This window comes from Mustela nivalis (genome assembly GCF_964662115.1).
Source record: "Mustela nivalis genome assembly, chromosome: 18".
In the NCBI taxonomy this organism is placed as follows: domain Eukaryota; kingdom Metazoa; phylum Chordata; class Mammalia; order Carnivora; family Mustelidae; genus Mustela; species Mustela nivalis.
The window spans coordinates 33347539-33366067 of NC_139037.1; the positions used below are offsets into that span (position 1 = coordinate 33347539).

Consider the following 18529-nt stretch of genomic DNA (forward strand, 5'->3'; position numbering starts at 1 on the left):
TATTTAAAAAAAAGCCATAAAATGAAGACAGTTTAAAAAATTTTAAAAAGATTCAGATGTTCTCTAATTGGCGGGCATGTCTCCTGAGGACTTTTCCCTTTTCACACAATGGGGAGATAACCCTTACCTAGTACGGCCCTGCGCTTGGCACAAAATAGAAACCAAAGCACGGGCTGTTCCAATGTTCCCTTCTGAAGTCTGTGGGGCAGGGAACCTCCTTCCTGCTTGAGGCTGATAAACACTTTAGAGGCATATAGAGCCCTTGGAGGAGAAGGTGGGGGATGGGGTTGGAAGGCCGGGCTCTTGTGATCCCCCCACCAACCCCAAGAAGTAAACTGAGTAAAATCCATCACTCCCCAGGACATCAGAGAAGCAAAATAGAACAAGGGTTTCCTTAATGACCCTTTTTAAAAATCATAAAAATATCAAAAGTAAAGAAGAACACAGAGTATTTTGCTTAACATATATGCAATCACCACAAGATTGAATGAATGAATGAATGAATGAATATTGATATTTTGTCATATAGGCTCCAGCTTAAGAAATGCATTAGAGGCACAGTCAAGTTTGTCTTTTTAAGCTGTCACAATTCCATCTCTCTCTCCTCCTCAAAGAGAATACCCATCATGAAATCTGTGGTTATCTTTCTTTTCTACATACCAATCATTTGTGAATTCATAAAGGTAGGGTATTACTTTATGGGCTTTACAATTTTCTCATAAATTATAGCATATAGAATATATTATTCTGCAATTTGCTTTTTCCAATCCATATTTTGTTAGCTCTTTCTATGTTAATTCATGTGGTTAGACCGTTATGGGCTGAATGATGTCCTGACAAAATTCGCGTATTGAAGTCCTAATCCCCTAGGACCTCAGAATGTGGCTGCGTCTGGAGTGGGATCTTTAAAGTGATAAGTACATTAAACCGAGGTCATTAAAATGAGCCTTAATCCAGTATGATGGGTGTCCTTATAAGAATTTGGACACAGGGTGCCTGGGTGGCTCAGTTGGTTAAGCGACTACCTTCGGCTCAGGTCATGATCCCATGGTCCTGGGATCAAACCCCGCACTGGTCTCCCTGCTCAGCGGGGAGCCTGCTTCTCCCTCTCCCACTCCCCTGCTTGTGTACTCTAACTCGCTGTGTCTCTTTCTCTGTCAAATTTTAAGAAGTCTTAAAAAAAAATTTGGACACAGACACACACACAGGAAGAGGAGCATGTGAAGAAACAGGGAGAAGACAGCCATCTAACTGCCAAGAAGGAAGGCCTGGAACATCTTTCTCTCAAAGCCCTCAGAAGAAACCAACTCTGCAGACTTCCTGATCTCAGACTTTTAGTCTCCAGAAATGTGAGAAATGCATTACTATTAAGCCACCCCGTCTATATTACCTTGTTACGGTGGCTCTAGCAAACTAATACAAACCCCATTCCACGAGGAAATATTGGTGTGAGGCTAGTGGTTATTTATGAACTATTACGTCGCTTCTCCCTGAGATCTATGGATTTTATCAGAGGAATTTACAAAAGCCTTAGTGTGTCTCTCTCACTCAGGTGCAGATGTAGGTATTGGAGGTCAGCCTTCTTCCTATTTTTCTCCAGGAAATCGGTACCCACTCTGTAATAATTGCACAGGAGGTCCTAGATTAGAGATTAGCCACATCCCATTAGCTACTGCTTCTAAACTATTTCTAATCTGGGGAGTCTGATCTGCTTTCCCAGGGGCTCGTCTCAGTTGAGGAGAACAGCATGAAAAGTAAAGAATCATTTCAACAGCTTCATATATAACACAAAGCCTGTCCTGCGGGTCCTGAGAGAACAGAAGACACTGGTCATACATCATAATCCAGGCTTGTGACATCATGTGTCATTGGCAAGAAGGCATCTGTGTTGCTTTGGAGAAGGCCCCTGCACCTTTAACACTGGCCCACAACCCAAAGAAAACTCCTGGATGGATTCCGTCTAGAGAAAGGCCAAGAAAGCCAGCAAGGTCTAAAACCTATTCTTCAGACTTGCTTATAGCAACCTGCGAGGGCTGACCTTGTGGCCAGGCTGCAAGGATGGGATAGAATAACAACAGATGAGAAAGCTCTTTGCCGTGTTGCAGGCAGTTTGTGAAGAGATCAGAGTCTGCTTGAAAATTCAATGTTCCTTTGGAGCCCAAAGTATTTAAAATGCTCAGAGGAAAAGGAGGTATTTTGTCCCTTTCAGAAGTATTTTGGAGGCATGTTTGATAATGGTGAAAAATTGGAAACATCTTAAATGTCCACAGAAGGAGATCTTTACTTCTTATTTTTTTCAAATTTTCTTTATTTGTCAGAATGAGAGAGAGCACACAGCAGGGGGAGCAGCAGGCAGAGGGAGAAACTGGCTTCCTGTTGAGCAAGGAGCACAGGAACTTGTGGGACTTGATCTTGGGACCATGGGATCATGACCTGTGCCGAAGGCAGACGCTTAACCAAATGAGCCACCCAGCCATCCTCAGAAGATGTTTAAAAGCAAGGTTTGTTAAATAAAACAAGGCACAGCATATTTATACCAATGCAGCCATTAAAAATGGTATGTAATGACACAGAAAGATGTTGAAGAAATGGTATTATTTGGGGGGGAAGGATTACTTTTTAAAATAATAAATACCCTTTAATCCCATTTTTAAAAATAAAATATTTACAAGGAAGAGACTAAATAGTTACACAGAAAAATTACATTTTTTCATAAATGAGACATTTTTTTGATAAATGATGATAAATGAGTTATCTCTGAGTGGTAAGTTTACAGATGTTTATGGGTTTTCTTCTTGCTTCTCCTTGTAGTCATTAACCCTCATGATGACCTTATGAGGCAGGAGCTATCACTGTCCACATGTTTCAGATGAGGGGGCTGTGACTTTAGAGAGGTCAAGTCAGAGACCAAGGTCAGTAACCAGAGGGAGCAGAGGGTAGATTTGAACACACAACTGAAATCCAGCGACCACAGCCTTAATCTTTCTCTCTGCTGCCCCCTAGTGGGACACTTCCCTCACACCCAGGAAGGGCCTGAAAACTTCCAGCCAGAGGAGGGACCAAGGAGGCAAAGGTCAGTCTCTAGGGTCAGAAGCATCAGCGGAGAAATGTCATCTTGACTCTCACTGGGGCAAATAAAGCTACTCCACAAAACCAGGAGCTGAGCTTGGTAAGAAATGAGACATGAGCCTTGTTCCTGGGAGAGATCAAGGTCTCAATGCAGTCTCAGGGTGACTGTGCTTGAGTGAAGAACGGTTGGTGACAGAGGACAAATGAGTGAAATAAGCTTTGTGTTGGAGGTTGCATTTCCTTAAGCCTGTTATGTGAACTTTCATATTGTAGATGAGTTAAAGGATCCTGCGTAACTTCAATCGAGTGTTATAGTTTCAGAAGTCGGAGGTACTGGCTTGGCGCTGCACAATTCTACCTTTGTCCTGCTCTGATCCCGGTCATGGGGCAGGGTGACCTAGAGTCCCATGTCTGCTGACTTCCATCTGGGCTCAGTCAAAGGTCACAGGGGTGGGGAATCACATGACTGGGGGGAGAGAGAAGACAGGCTATCACTCCCCCACTGCCTGTAGCAACATCCCTGCTAAAGGTCTGTCTTCTCGGAGGTTCTGGCTCTTACTACATGACCTATACCACATTTCCAGCTCCTGCTGAATGACCAAATCCCACCACCTTCCATTGTCCTCCTAGTCTCATAGGGGTAGCAGATTTTTATTATTGCTAATCTCTGCTTGGACTGTCATCCTTGATTTCGTTTTTCTGTTCTTCCCTGCTCTGTCTAATCAAAGTTTCCTTTGTTTGGTACATGAGAGTGGTTTCTTTTTTCCTGATTGGATTCTGACTGATACAGTCCCTCCATTATCAATTTCTGGGGTCTTCTGCCATCAGAAGTATCTGCAAACAGTGTCAGGAAGTATAAAGGAACTTTAAGGAAGGTTCTATAGTAGCATAATGATAGGTGATATTAATACTAGCCGGAAGTGTCAGGTGTGACATTTAGCTTGGCCATTAAAGAATGAGTGAGCTTGAGGAGATAAGAGCACTGTGGATTGGGGGGAAACTGTGTCACCAAAGGCACGATCAATAAGAATCCTGGTCTTATTGTAAATAATGCATGGATAATAAATGAGAAAGTGGATCAAAAGTGTCCAGCGCTATGCATGTAAGTTTCTCAGTCAAGGTGCGTCTGAAGGTGGAGATGTACAGAGAGTGTGAGGGAAATAATAGGCAGCGGATGTGTCTAGAATGTAAGGTTGGAGGGTGCTGGAAAGGGGTAAACCAGGAAGGGTATGTTAGGGTCTTACAAAATACCAGCTTAAATTCTGGGCTTCATTTTAAGGCAACGGGGTTACCATTGGCAGCCAGTGCCTGGCGTGTGAAAGACGTTCAATCAACGTTGTTGAATAGTTGAAGAATTGCTGACAATTTTGGCAAAGGGGAGGAGCACTGAATCAGGCCCTGCGAAGTTTGGGGTAGACTGGCGTCGGGCGGGGGCAAAAGCAGTTTGGAATCAAGCAATCGATCATGGCTTGAGGAGGACACAGTTGTGTTAGCTATCAAAAAAATTGGAATTGCAGGCACTGGTGGGGGAGGGGTAGAAATGCCACTGTGACTACATACATGTGGATGGAGCAGCACTCCAAGGAGGGCAGGAATGTGGGAGATGGTGAGATACACAGCTAGTGGTGACAAATATTTAATACCCACCCTTGGATCTTCTGGCCTTTTCTCTCCTGTTATTGTAAAGACATTTTTTTTTTCCTTCAAACCCAATAAATTATCTTCTGTCAGCAAGCTGGGGGGAGGGGATGAAGAAAAGATCTCGGTTTGCTCTTGGCTTTTCCTCTGTCTAGTCCAAACACTGGAAATGTCAAGTTTGCTCACTAATTAAACATGTCTGTCTTGGACTGCACTTGTATCTTTCACTGAGAAGGTGTAGATTTCCAGGGAGACATTACACATTCATGTTTCCAAATACAGCATTTTGAAATCTCCCCATGTGACACAAATACCAACTTTGTGAAAGTGTCTCCTGATGGGAAAGACACCTGAGTAAGGCAGCCCAGTTCTGGGAGGGAGCCAGGATGTGCTGGGTGTATGCCCTTTAATTTATTTTCAGGGAGAGCCACTCTGGGAACCTCTGCAGAGCCCATTCTGGGCCTTTCTGAATTTCCATGAATCCTAGTGCACAGCTGTTACCTCCCAGGACCAGGTCATGAGAAATCCTATCCCCCGGTCAGGTTGTAACTGTCCTTACCACCATCCCTGGAGGCTGGGTGGCCAGGAATTGACAATTTGCCGTTATAGCCCTGGTCATGATTTTGCAAAGCCTTACTTGAATGTAATGCAGAAACTATCATTGTCACTCACATTCCACAAATAAAGAAGTGTGGCTTTCAGCCTTGAAATCTTTACAGAATGTGATTTGTTGATTGCTTGTTTTCTAAGTGCTAACTATATGCTGGACATTGTGTTAGGTGCTGTAGATATAACTGTGAACAGGACTGACGTGGGGAAACCATATGGGGCTTTGGTCTGGTGAACAGTGAGTAATTAAGAGAGTACTAGGGAGTCTGAAAGGTTAGATCACTTGCCAGGGACCAGCTACTGCTGGTTAAGGGGTTACGCCTGCCAAATTTGAATCTCAGTTCCCTCTTCTTGGGCAGTAAAATATAGACTTTCACAAGGGGAGCTGAATTTGTGGATGCCATCTGAACTGTGTGTGAGTCAAAGGAGAAAGAGAGCCGGAGGAGAATTGACCAGAGTCTTACACATGTGATGACGCTTCTGTTTATAATGTCCAGAGTGCCAGGCATTGCCGGCCTTGTTGGAGAAGGTCATCCCAGGAGGGCTCCACGGCCTTTCTCCTCCCCTTACCAAGTGGTGAGAGCTGGAGGAAAGCCCCAAGGCTGTGGGAAGACAGGGTGTTAGGCCAATGCTCCTGGACCTGTTTTAAGACTCAGAATCTCAGTCTGTGCATCTGAACATGAGTATTTTTATTAATCACTACATCAGCCTTTGGGATTCCATAGGCCATTAATATTTTTTAATCTCTGTGTGTCAGGGAGTTGGGAGAGCTCAAGTTAGGACATTAAATATATGTTTCTATAAAACCCCATTGTCTACTATAATCAGCTCTTGTTAAAGATGTTTTCATACCAGGTAAAGAAAGAAGGAATAATATAAGTTATAATAATATAAAATTAAAAACAACTCTTGAAACTGAATTTTTTTTAGCTGCTAAAAATACCTCACTTAGTTGCTCTCATTTCTCTGTGGACTGTGGTAAAATGGCACTATGGACCAGCCCCATCTTTGGACCCAGGCCCAGCAGCTGGGAAGACAGTCCCTAGGCCCCTTTCAATTGTTCAAGGGTTCAGACGTCCCTGAGACAGCCTGGGGTCTGCTGCTATTCTTCTTGGAAAAGACACATCCTGGCTCCTTTCCATCCCCGGGTCACTTCTGGAGGCCTCTGTCTGGTCTGTGATCACTGAAATGGAAGTGCCTTGCCAAAGCAGCTCCTTCCAAGCCCTGCCATATGGGGGCTGCATTTCCACTGGGTCTGGCAGCTCTTTTGCTCATAACATCAGTCTCCACTGATAGATTCGTCCCTGTCACACTATTTACTGAAACTAGGCCACTTAATTAAAAGCAAGAGCTTTGGCATAAACTCCAACAATGGCTTTATAAATTCCACTGTAAAGAAACCAGATGGAAGAATGGGTGAATTATCCTGGAGACCAATGCTCCCACCCCTTCAAAGGACTCCTCAGTCATGGAGGCACCTGCTCTCCTTGGGGGGGGGGGTGGATGTTACTTCCACTGTCAGCTCCCTGTGAACGTAGGGTGGGTCCATCTTAACACAAATACAATGTGCTTTCCCAGGATAGTCCCATAAAAAAGTCAGTGATTCATATATAAACCTTTTGAGGAAAGTGGAACTAATACGCAGAAAGAGGATTTCAAATGGGGCAAATATCCTGTCAGGGGAGTTCTAGGAGGAGGCTGTAGGGGACCAAGCAGGTTCCAGAAGGTGACTGGGCAAAGCTCTAGGGCGTTAGGCAGCATTAGGTTGGCACCAGCTCTGGGTCTGGCACTGTGGGTTTTTGCTAGGGACCTTCCACTGGCTTCTCCAGATCCATTCCCCACTCTTCCCCACTCTGGTCCATGCCCCAGAGGCTGACCCCTATGAATTGCGTCATCAGCACCCCCCACCCCACCCCCAACTTCTCGCTTCTAGTTGAGTTTGGGCAATGGAAGCTGCCACTGAAAGTGAGAAGGTAAGGGGAGAAGGAAGTCAGGGTATTTACTTCTCCTGTTCTCTCCCTGCCAGCTCACTGTGGATGGCTCTGGAGGACACAGGTCCTCTTAGGTGATTCCTTCCCTATAACCCTCTCTCCCTTTGGGATACCACTCCTTGTTTCCTCAGGTCTAAGGAAGGAATGGCTGGCTGCTGTGGGTAGCCCTAGATACTCTACTGCCTCCTATTCATTTCTTTAAACCTTATATGCTAATTCTTTGAGTATCTCCTCAGATTTCCAGTCTGCATGAGCCAGTTCTTGGGCACCAGAACTTGACTGACACAGGGGTCTTTATGAATGTCAGAAATGAGCAAAACATTTTCTTCTCCCTGAAGAAATTGGAGATATAAGCAACAAACAGGAAGGGCATAGACATTGCTACTAAGCCAAGTCTTGTGTATGTGAGATCCTCAAGGCACGTGATCAGAGAAAGGGGACAGGATGGGTAGGGCCTCAGGGGAGGCATCTGAGACAAGGCAATGGCTCTGGTGGGCTTTGGAGCAGGTCAGCATTTAGGGGAGTGGGGAAATGGCACGCTGGGTGGGAGAACAGCCTAGTGGAGGAACAGGGGTCAAAGCCACCTGGGGCATGGGACTTCGCATCTACACCTTGGGCTGGAAGGGAAACCAAGTGGGGGAAGAAGAGAAACATCTGAAGAGGTAGAAGCATGAGTAGTCTAGGATTTTGTCAGAACTAAGAGAAGCAAGGTCTGCTCACTAGTCTCCCTCGTCATCCACCCAATACATAGATGCTGCTGCTTTTAGGCTTATTGTCTCCCATGTCAAGGCCTTGATTTGTGCTCTGAAGGGCACTGTTCTCATTGCTGAGCTCTCAGAGCAAATATCCCATTTCTTGAGAAGCCTTCTGTGGTAGGCAGCCTCCAAGATGGCCGCAGGGTACTCTCCTCTTGGTATTCACAATCTTGGGTAGTCCTTTCCTGTTGAGTGGGGGCTGTACTTGATGACTTGCACCTGAGAGTAGAATAAAGTAGAAGAGTGTGTGGGTGTGTGTGTGTGTGTGCGTGTAGGTCAGAGACAGATCATAGAAGGTGGTGTAGTCGTCTCCTCTCAGATCACTTGCTCTGAGGGAATCGGGATGCCATTCTATGAAGCTATCCCAGCTGTCCTATGGAGATTCCTGCCTGGCAGGGGCTGAAGTCTTTGACCCATGGAAACTGAGAGAACAAATGTTTGTGTTGGATACTGCTACTTTGTCAAGCATGGTTCTTATTCTGCCACCGCTAGAAATCCGACTCTGGCTCTACTGGCTAGAGATTCAGAGGCAGGCTCTGGCATCAGATCAAAATGCAGCTGGGCCTTTTAAAGTCTCCGAATGACCTTGGGCAAAAGACTTCCCTTCTCCCAGCCTCAGATTTCCATCTATGGAATGGGGATACTGGTAACACTGACCCCTTCAGGTTTCTTTGTGAAGATTAACAAAGCTGGGCTAAGAGAGAACTTTGCATAGGTCACTAAACAGTAGCTGCTATTTTGCCTTATGTTAAAAAGTGCAGCTTGGTGTTTTCTGGAGAAAGCTTCAAATGAGTCTTCAAAGAATGACACTTGACACAGATGCCAGATCTGACAACATGATATCTGCTGTGGCTTCAACAATGAACAATCCCATCGCCAGCTCAGTCTCTGCTTCCATGTTCACACCAAAAGGATAACCTTGCTCTGGCCACAGTCTTCCAGGGGCTGATTTATACAGAGCAAATATAATTGATATTAATGGACACATAATGATTCCAAGACAGTTGGCAAAAATCACAAACTTCATTTGATCCATTTAGAAATGATGGAATAAAATAGGTAGATGGTGTTGTCACGTACACACACACTCACACACACAAACACACACATTTACACTCATACACACCCCCACACCTCACTGAAAAGGCTAAAGACACTTAAACTATCTTGGGAAAGGATACAAAATATTGCACGGGGATTTAGAGGCGAGAAATAGAAGGAAACATAACGCACTGTAAATTAAAGCCATTTATAAAGTGCAACTGGCACCCGGACAGAAAGGAAAAATGATTAGTCAGCAAAAGTGAGGTGTTTTGTTATTTATTTACAGAATACTTCAATGGGACAAGAGAGAATGTATTTATTAAGGGATTGCTGGTGTACAAATACAAACATATTAATGTTGAGCACTGAGGACATCTAACTTATTTGCGTCAAACTGATTTTATTTGTTAGTTTTAAGCCTCTGAGGCCCCCCTGGCATTCCTTGGAGAGTCTGCTCTCCCACAGGTGTAGATCTGGTTAGCTCTGGTACTGACCCTCCCTGGCACTGTGGACATGGAGCAGGGAAAGTGTCACTTCTGGTCACCATAGCCTTTTCCCACCCCACTTAAACAGCCTGGCTGTCCTGTGTCTTATTCAGCTGTGTTGACAAGCTCCCTGCAAGTAAGCATGGCTATTGGTGTTTGAGGGGAACCACCTCTGCTTCTAGGATTGATGGGTTTGGTGCATGCCCTCTACCTCATTCAAAATAAGTACGTGTTACCTGGAGATCAAGGGTGTCTTTTTTTTTTTTTTTTTTTTTTTGCCAGTAATGGAAGCCATGGATAAATACAGAAGACAAACAGAGATCATGCATGTAAACATTTAGCACAGTGTTTGGCACTTAGGAAATGTTCAATAAATGACTGATGATGAGGATTATATAATGAAAAAGATTAATAATGAAAACATGTACTTTTTAATCTTCAAATATTTATTTAAATTCTAGTTAGTTAACATACTGGTTTCAGGAGTAGAATTTAGTGATTCATCACTTACATAGAACACCCAGTGCTCATCACAAGTGCCCTCCTTAATACCCATCCCCCATCTAGCCCATCCCCCCATCAACTTCCCTTCATCAACCCTGTTTATTCTTTGCTGTTAAGAGTCTCTTACGGTTTGGGGCACCTGGGTGGATTAAGCATCCAAATCTTGATTTCAGGTCAGGTCATGATCTCAGGTTTGTAAGATCAAGCCCTGCACTGGGCTCTGTGCTTGGTGTGGAGCCTGCTTGGGATTCTCTCTCTCTCTCTCCTTCTGCCCCTTTCAAAAACTCCCTTCACTTTGTCTCTCTTCCTCTCTTAAAAGAAAAAAAAAAAAAAGACCCTCTTATGGTTTGCCTCTTGCTTTCTTTCTTTTTTCCTCTTCTCACATGGAGAATGTATACCTTTTAATAACCTGTCTTTTATGTAAGCAATGAATCTGAATTTTAGAAGCATACAGAATGGGTTTTATTCTTCATACTTTCTCTAAAACAGTGCTACCAGCCCAACTGAGGCATTTGGGGATGATTACATAAAACAAATTTGAAACCAGCACGAACTATCAAAATGTAGAGGAGGCATTTCTTAAGGTCAAGGAGAAAGAGAAAAGTCACATGATGTGAGGTGGTTTGACAGCGTGACTAGTCCCATTTTTGTAATAGGAACACAAGTGGTGCACCCCAGTGCAAAGTTCAGTTTTGTTTTGTTTTGTTTTTCTGAACCTTGCAATGGGTACGCAGGGAGTGTCCTGACAAGTATCTGGGTGGACACAGAGGAGTGAGAGTCAATTATCCTATGGTTTCACTTATTTGTGGAGCATAACAAATAGCATGGAGGACATGGGGAGTTAGAGAGGAGAAGGGAGTTGGGGGAAATTGGAAGGGGAGGTGAACCATGAGAGACTATGGACTCTGAAAAACAATCTGAGGGGTTTGAAGTGGCAGGGGATGGGATGTCGGGGTACCAGGTGGTGGTTATTAGAGAGGGCACGGATTGCATGGAACACTGGGTGTGTGAAAAAATAATGAAAACTGTTTTTCTGAAAATAAATAAATTTTTTAAAAAAAGAGAGACATCTCCCAGTCTCAGCCATTGGCAAGTTCTGTGAAACCCGCTGTGTAGGTCAGGGAGTGAGAACAAAATAATCATCAGAAGAAACGAGAATTTCCCACCCCCATCTTCCCTTCACTCTCACTAATGGCCACTTCCATTCTCTCTTTGTTCAGAACATCTCATGGTACTCTATCCGCTAGCCCAGAAGACGCTGGCATTCCTGAATACCTTGGCATCAGGAGTATCTCTCAACAACTTTTCCTTGGGTCTAATATCAGTTAAGCAGAATAATAGAAAATTCCGTAAATCCAACATATTCACTGGGGGAAAGTGAAAGGAAAACTTTCTAAGAAAAAACAATGAATTACATATTATCATTCAGAGGCTCTGGCAAAAAAATAATGAATACCTTTTGGAGTCTGTGGGAATAAGGGAGAAGAAATTGGTAACCAAATCAAGTGCTCTCATTCACCCCAGTCCAGAACCCTTCCTCATCCAGTTTTGATGGAAGGTCCCTGTTATCTTCAGATATTATAATTTGAGCTCCATGGTTCAGATAACTATTTTGTTTTTTTTAACCAGCATTTTCTTCATGGAATAGTAGGGGATTCTGACATAGATAAGATGACTCAGAAGATCTTTGCAATTTCATTGGAAACACACACACACACACACACACACACACACACACACACACCACCCAGGCACCCAACCATACACTAAACATCAAGGATACCAAAGTGAGCAATGGTCTTGCTCTGGATAGGATACTGCTGGGAGTTTCCACTTCCGGGTTGAGACTGCACATCTCTGTGTCTTGAGAGGGTTTGGGGACCTTTCTGTTCACACTGCATGGAAACATTTTTTTCCACAGTGATTCTTGGTGTGTTTTTAAAACTTGAAAGAGCTGAACAGACACAATAGTCCAGAACAATAGTCCCCCTAGGACGAAGCTCTTAGTAATTGTGCTGTGGGTTCTATGTTGGTCTAGCTTGGGAGAGTAGAGGGCCTATGGAAGCAGAGGACAGAGCTCTCCGGGCACTTTCCCCTGCATAAATCAGGAGCACTGGTAATGGAGAGTCAGCCTCTCTGTCCAGCACAAATCTTGGTTTCTATGTGGTGCTCTAGGATCCCTTGCTGGGTAATCAGGCAGGCAAGTACCCATGTCTTCATTTTACTTATTTTTGATTTAAACTTTTAACATGGAAGGAAAAGTACTGTCACATGTAAATGAGAAGTCTGGAACACTGGGCTGAGGCCAGGGCTGAATCCAGATGCTCCAGCCATCAGGAATTTGCCCATGTCCCTCTCGTGGCTTCACTCTGCTCTGTGCTGGCTTCATTCCCATGCAGACTTACCCCACATGGAGGTAAAGATGGCTCCCAGCACTCCCTACTTGACATGGTCCATAATGCCTACTACTGCCCATTGTCTCCTGTTGTTTCATCTACCTTCCTGATTTCTGGTCTTTGGCTCCTTTTGAATTACTACTATTTTGCCATTTCCCATCTCAGACCTCATAATTTATCTTGACCTCATGCCATGACCTCATGGCCCTCAGACTGGGTCAGACAGGTCTCTAGGTCTCTGTTTAATTTAATTCGCATATTTTAAGTTGGATAAATGAGCAGTTAATGATTTTAGCTCTTCCTTTCAGGAGAAATTCCATCCTGTTCTTTAACCATGTTTGCTCGGTGCAGGGAGAAATCCATATTCTCGTAGAGGATTATTTGAAGTGGGAATGGGAGGCAGGTGGGCGGATTTTGAAGATGCGAAGCGGGAGCTGGCATTATATGGGTGCTGCCCTGGTCTTTGCTCCTCCCGTCGGGTGCCCTTTCCCACGCAAAAGCGATCATTGTCCGCTGCCCTGCCAGATCAATGGGTGACATTGTTCAGGGATTGGTATTTGTTTAAGAGAAATCTCCCCAACTGACCCAATTCCTGCGATGCATAAAAAAAATGACAGAAGTAATATTTTTGTTCTTGTTTCACTTTCATTCATCTTATTTGATCAGGGCTGAGCAGAACTGACATCTCATCAAACTCCAAAGTGTGTTTCAGCACCAGGTTCATCGGAGGGTGGCATTTAAAACACAGACATTGCAGGAACAAATGTATTTGCCAATCCCGTCCAGCAATGTAAGCCTGACCTTTCTCCTGTAGATTTATTGACACAGGCCTGTTTTGTATCATATTTCATTATGGTGCGTGGAAGGATTGAAAGTTCTTCTCTTGGAAAACAACTCAGTTGGGTCCAGAGTGGCCAATATGCCTTCTCTTCACAGTGAGAAAGAGGGAATTAGAAAGGCAGGTACTGGCAGGATTAACACAATTCCTCAAAGAATGTCTTTAATTAAAAAACACCCGGTACCGACAGTAGGGCCTGGAAGAAATTTCCATTTGGCATGTGGCGAGACCAGAGGAATTACATCCAAGGTTGCTGTCATTTACTTGTTGTGGGGTGTATCATGGGTCCCTTGCCTCTGGGAGCTCTGGGAGTTGCCCCTTGCTCAATGCAGAAATCCATCTCTGATAAATGCTCTATCAGTGTGCTATGATACATTCAAGTGTTAGAAACTCAGCATTTCATCGGGCCAAAGAGCTGTAGAAATTAATCTCTTTGTGCAGTCGTGCGACAAAAGAAAAAAAACAGTCCAGATACTCTTCTAGGCACTGGGGATATAGCAGTGAACAAGAAAATGAAGATCCCTGTTTTGAGGGCATTTCAACCTTGTGGAGAAGATGGTCTTCGATAAGTTAATAAATTCTATAAGTTAATAAACAAAATGAATAACTTTAGAAAGTTGAGGAATGTATGTTACTGTGTGCAACAGAGAAAGGCAGTGGAGAGCCTGGGAGGTCCTGGGGTGAGAGGTGTTGCTTTGGACAGATTGTTCAGGGAAACTCTCTCTCCCGTGGCAGAGGGTGGGTCTTTGAGGGAGATAAGATTAATGGGATGGTGCTAGCCCTGTGGGAGCTAGACCACAAGCTGTTCCAGTGCAAAGGCCCTGAGGTGGACATGTGTTAACACCTTTGAGAAACAGAGAAAGCTAGGATGGAGTGAGGTTGTTGCTTCAGGAATGAGGAGGGGCAAGCTCTGAGATGGGCCCAAAAGGTGAGCAGAGGCAGATCAGCTAATCCCACCCTAGGATATTTAATCCATTGCAAGGGGGTGCTTCTGGAGGCTCTTAAACAGGGAAGTCACAGCAGCTGATTCAGGCTTAGGACACTAGAGGGAAACCAATGGGTACCAGCAGAAACCTGTTGTGTGGCTGTCTGAGCCCGTTATAGCAGGAGATGATCGATATGATTGATCAAGGCAAATAGGAGCTACTGATCAGGGTGTGTAAATCCGTTTTTCCCTCCCAGCTCCCCCCTCACTGAGGCAGAATAAATCTTGCCCTTTCTGGCCACTTGTACTTGGGTACAGTGTTTATGACTCCCCCATTAACTTAACTTCTCTGGGCAAAGCAACCCTATTTCTTCCAACTCTTCTCCACGTGCAAGATTTCTAATTTTCCTCATCGCTTTTACCACTTTCCTGGCCCTGCTTCATTTTCTTCATGCCTCTCATTACACATAGAGCCTAACGAAAAGCACAGCACTTCATGTGTGGGTTCCTTCTGCATCTCATCTCTGCAGGAAGGAAAGCGCTCTTTCCACTGCTCTAAGCCCAAGTACCATTGACACCTCCACTCCTGGCTGAGATGAGTTTAAGCCAGTCAGTGCGTCCCATCCTCTGGCTGTGTGGATCCACATGATCCAATCTCAGCCAATGAGACTCAGAGGGACTCACTCAGGCTGGGGGGAATGCAGGTTTAAGATTCTCATCCTCCGTCACTGAATTCAACTTGAGATACTGAGTTGCAAGTCTTTCCTGCAGTCACTGGAAGACCGTGGAAGGTGAGTTTGCCCGAGAACAGACCCTCCCTTCTAGTGAGCAAAGCTGAGAAACAGAAAGAGAGAGAGAAAGAGAAAGGCGAAGGCATGGTATTTGCACACTGGATCAAGCAATGCCTAAAGTCTAATTTGGGACAATTAAGTTAAATGAGTCAATACCTGTTCTCTGTTCCTGCTGAAGCCAGGTGAGGTCAGGTTTCTGACACCTGCTATCAAAGGAATCCTAATGGACCCAAGAACAATGGAGGTGTCACCTCCCTTGACCAGGGTCCTTAGACCCCGTTCAGTGCAGCCTGAAACCATCACTTCCGTCATGGTTGCCTTGTCCTGTCATGTCTGTTGTTTGTGCTTATCGCCAAGGAGGGCCCACGCTTTCCTGTTCAGCAATTTCTTTCTCACTTTCTCTCTGAGACATCCTTTGAGGGTTTATGTAAAGCCCTTTTATGAATTTAGTATTTATTAGGCCTCCCACTTGCGCTTGACACGTATCCATTTTTGCCCGAGATACAAACTCCTGAGAACCCAATATTATGACCCAATTGGGGGGAAACAGCAAAAAGAACCAATAAAACCTAACAAAGCTAAGACTAATCATTGCCAAAAACACCCATTTGGCTCACTAATGGGCCAAGCGGGAGGGGGCTGTGAGCTTTGAGTGTTTTTCAGCTTTCACACTTGTTCCTGGGATGCCTGGAAAGCCCTCCATCAAGCCACGCAGCACAGCCAATTTAAGGGGCCTCCGAGAGTCATGTCTGTGATGTGGCTTTTGTAGCTTAACTGGTTGAAATTGGAAAGCATGGCCACTCAGGAATGGACCAGCTCCCTTGAGGGATGTAGGAGCCCACAAGCCCAGTCCAGACCTCAACCCTGCTGGCCAAAAAAAGAAAAGAAAAGAAAAGAAAAGAAAAGAAAAGAAAAGAAAAGAAAAGAAAAGAAAAGAAAAGAAAAGAAAAGAAAAGAAAACTAAAGCCAGCTCTTTGACTTTAGGGCTTGGGTTGGGAGACAGGTGTGGTGCCATTGCCTAGCTTACAGTATGCTAGACTAAAGAGCCAGGAGGACCCTCTGGGGACTGCTAGTCCTACTGTAGAAACTGAGACCTAGTAAGGGTCAGAGACTTTGCCCAAGGGGATCCAGCAAGTTAGTGACTGAGTGATCCTGAATCAGAGCCAAGGTCTTCTGTTACTTAAGTTAACTGAGATAGAGTGGTTAAAAGTAGTTATAGGCGCCATCCAGGACATTTGATTCATTCTGCTTTCCTAGAGCAGGTGAGCTGGGCCATTCTGTGGATGGGGAGGCTCCCACGCTCACACAGGAGACCATGAAGACATAGTCCTAGTGATGAGATAAAGGCAGGACAATGTACTTCTGGATCAGGAGGCAGGAGATCAGCCCTTCATTCCTGACATGCTCCCTGACTGGGAAGCTCAGAGCAAATCACATCACATTGAACCCTCACTTTATCCATCTGCAAAGTGTGCACAAGTCATACATCTCTCTCACGTGTTGGGAACTTCTTTACGACTTTCCATTATGAACTCCTTTAACCATTACTCCAGTTCTGCAAAGTATTTGCTTTTATCCCCAATCCAAAGATGAAGAAACTGAGGTACAGGCAAATTAGGAACTTGGGCCAAGACAGCCCAATTAAAACCCAGGCAGTTTGGCTCTAGAATCCACTTTCAACTTTTATGGCAATTGCCAAATGATAATAATAATTAATGGTGAAATAAAATTAGTAAATAATAAAATATAAATAACAATAATTAAATAATATACCCCTCACAGCTTTCTTATGAAGATTCTGTGGAATGACATGAGTGTATTAACCACATCTTTCATTTTCTGTTGCATTCTGATGTGACATCTGGGGACTTGCAGAACTTGGAGGAATTGCACATCTCAGGGTTGGCTAATTCCTAGAGACTGTAAACAGCTTATCTGGGGGGCATGCTTTTCAAATATAGACAGTCCGCCCAGAGCCCATACCCCAACCCCCTCCCCAACCACCTCTCACATTCCAGATCACTATCCTCCTGCCCTAATCACCACAGGGCTAGGTGCTAGACAGCAGGAACAGTCCCTAAACCCTAGAGTCTACTGAGGTCATTCAAATAGGCACAATCTAAACCTGCTTACCCTGCCTCACCTGTTTTGACCTGTGGAAACCACAATAAAGGCTCTTGCTCTCCCCTCTTCTGCTTCCTGTCTGACCCTGGTGCCGCCCAGTGTGGCCCCCAGGGTGTTGCAAGCCTGCTTTCTCTTGGGAACTGTGAGTAACAGTCTTTTCAATTCAAGTCCTTTCCTGATCTGTTGGCCTTATCACACCTTAAAATTTCTATTATTACACTGTATTTTAGAACAAGTGAAAGCCCTTTGCACAATATAATGCTGAACAAATAGAAGTTACTCCCCCCCTAGACGTGGGGAGTATTATGTATTGAATATTTACCAACTTATGCCTGCCATTTTACATATATAATTGTATCTGATCATCACCATCCTTACCATAAAAATGAGGAGCTACTATCTCCACTTTACAGATAGGAAAATTGAGACTTAAAAGGTTTGAGCAGTTTGTTTGGGTTACCCAGTCAGCAGGAGGCAGCTTCCAGGCTTGACAGCTGATTTATCTAATTTTAAAGTTTTTGTTCCTTGCTCCAGCCAAGAGGGGAGCCTCATTCCAGAAGAGCCACATGAACATGGAACAGATTTCAGAAGAGAAGACTTCTTCTGCTCCTTCCCCCTCAACCCCACCACGCCCCCACCACATAGACTTCTCTTTCTGTTGCATCTCAAGGAGACTTTCTCCATAAAAAATTTTTGCCTCATGCCAGCTTTTGCTTCCTCATGTATGAATTCATTCTCGAGGACATTTGCCAGATAGAGGGAGAACCTGGCTTTTAAATAACACATGCTTTAATTTCACCTTGGCCTGGATCAATATTTCCACTTGTTCCAAACTTGCAACTCATCCTGCCTCGCCATCCCTATAGCCCGATACTGCAGTTCCCCTCTTCACTGCAGTTCCCTTGGCTTTAGGCCTGGCTTATACCCTTGGGCCAGGGCCTGGTTATTAGAGAGGCACATCCATATGCTAACTCCCTGGGAACTTCATCGTGATAGACAATTCCCTTGGTGTGAGAAGATAGTCTAAAGAAGGAACACTTTGGGGGAGAAGGCATGTGCTGCCATCCAGCAGAAATGGGCTGGAGGAACAAGTTGGGCTGGGGCAAAAAGGGCTCAGGTTTCTGCAAAAGAAGAAGGAGCTACCATATGGAGTCATCCAAGTAATCTCTACTCACAAGATGGAAGCACAATACCGAGGACACATTGGTGGTCTTGTTGCTCTGCTCGCTGGGTGTGGTCTCAGCAGCCACCTCTTTGTCTTGGAGAGCCTTTCCTCCTCTATTCTCAATGCCTGTGGTTTTAGTGGGGTCAATACCAGCACCCTCCCACCCACCCCCCAGTGCCAGAACTGACCAGCTGG

General features: G+C 44.6%; 1 long non-coding RNA gene across 1 annotated transcript; it reads left to right on the plus strand.

Annotated features, from left to right (window-relative positions):
* The first annotated feature begins 1918 nt into the window (after positions 1–1918).
* Positions 1919–11515, plus strand: LOC309853189. Its single transcript, XR_014305555.1, has 3 exons — positions 1919–2191; positions 9572–9727; positions 11316–11515. It is a non-coding gene; the product is annotated as an uncharacterized lncRNA (long non-coding RNA).
* The last annotated feature ends 7014 nt before the right edge of the window (positions 11516–18529 follow it).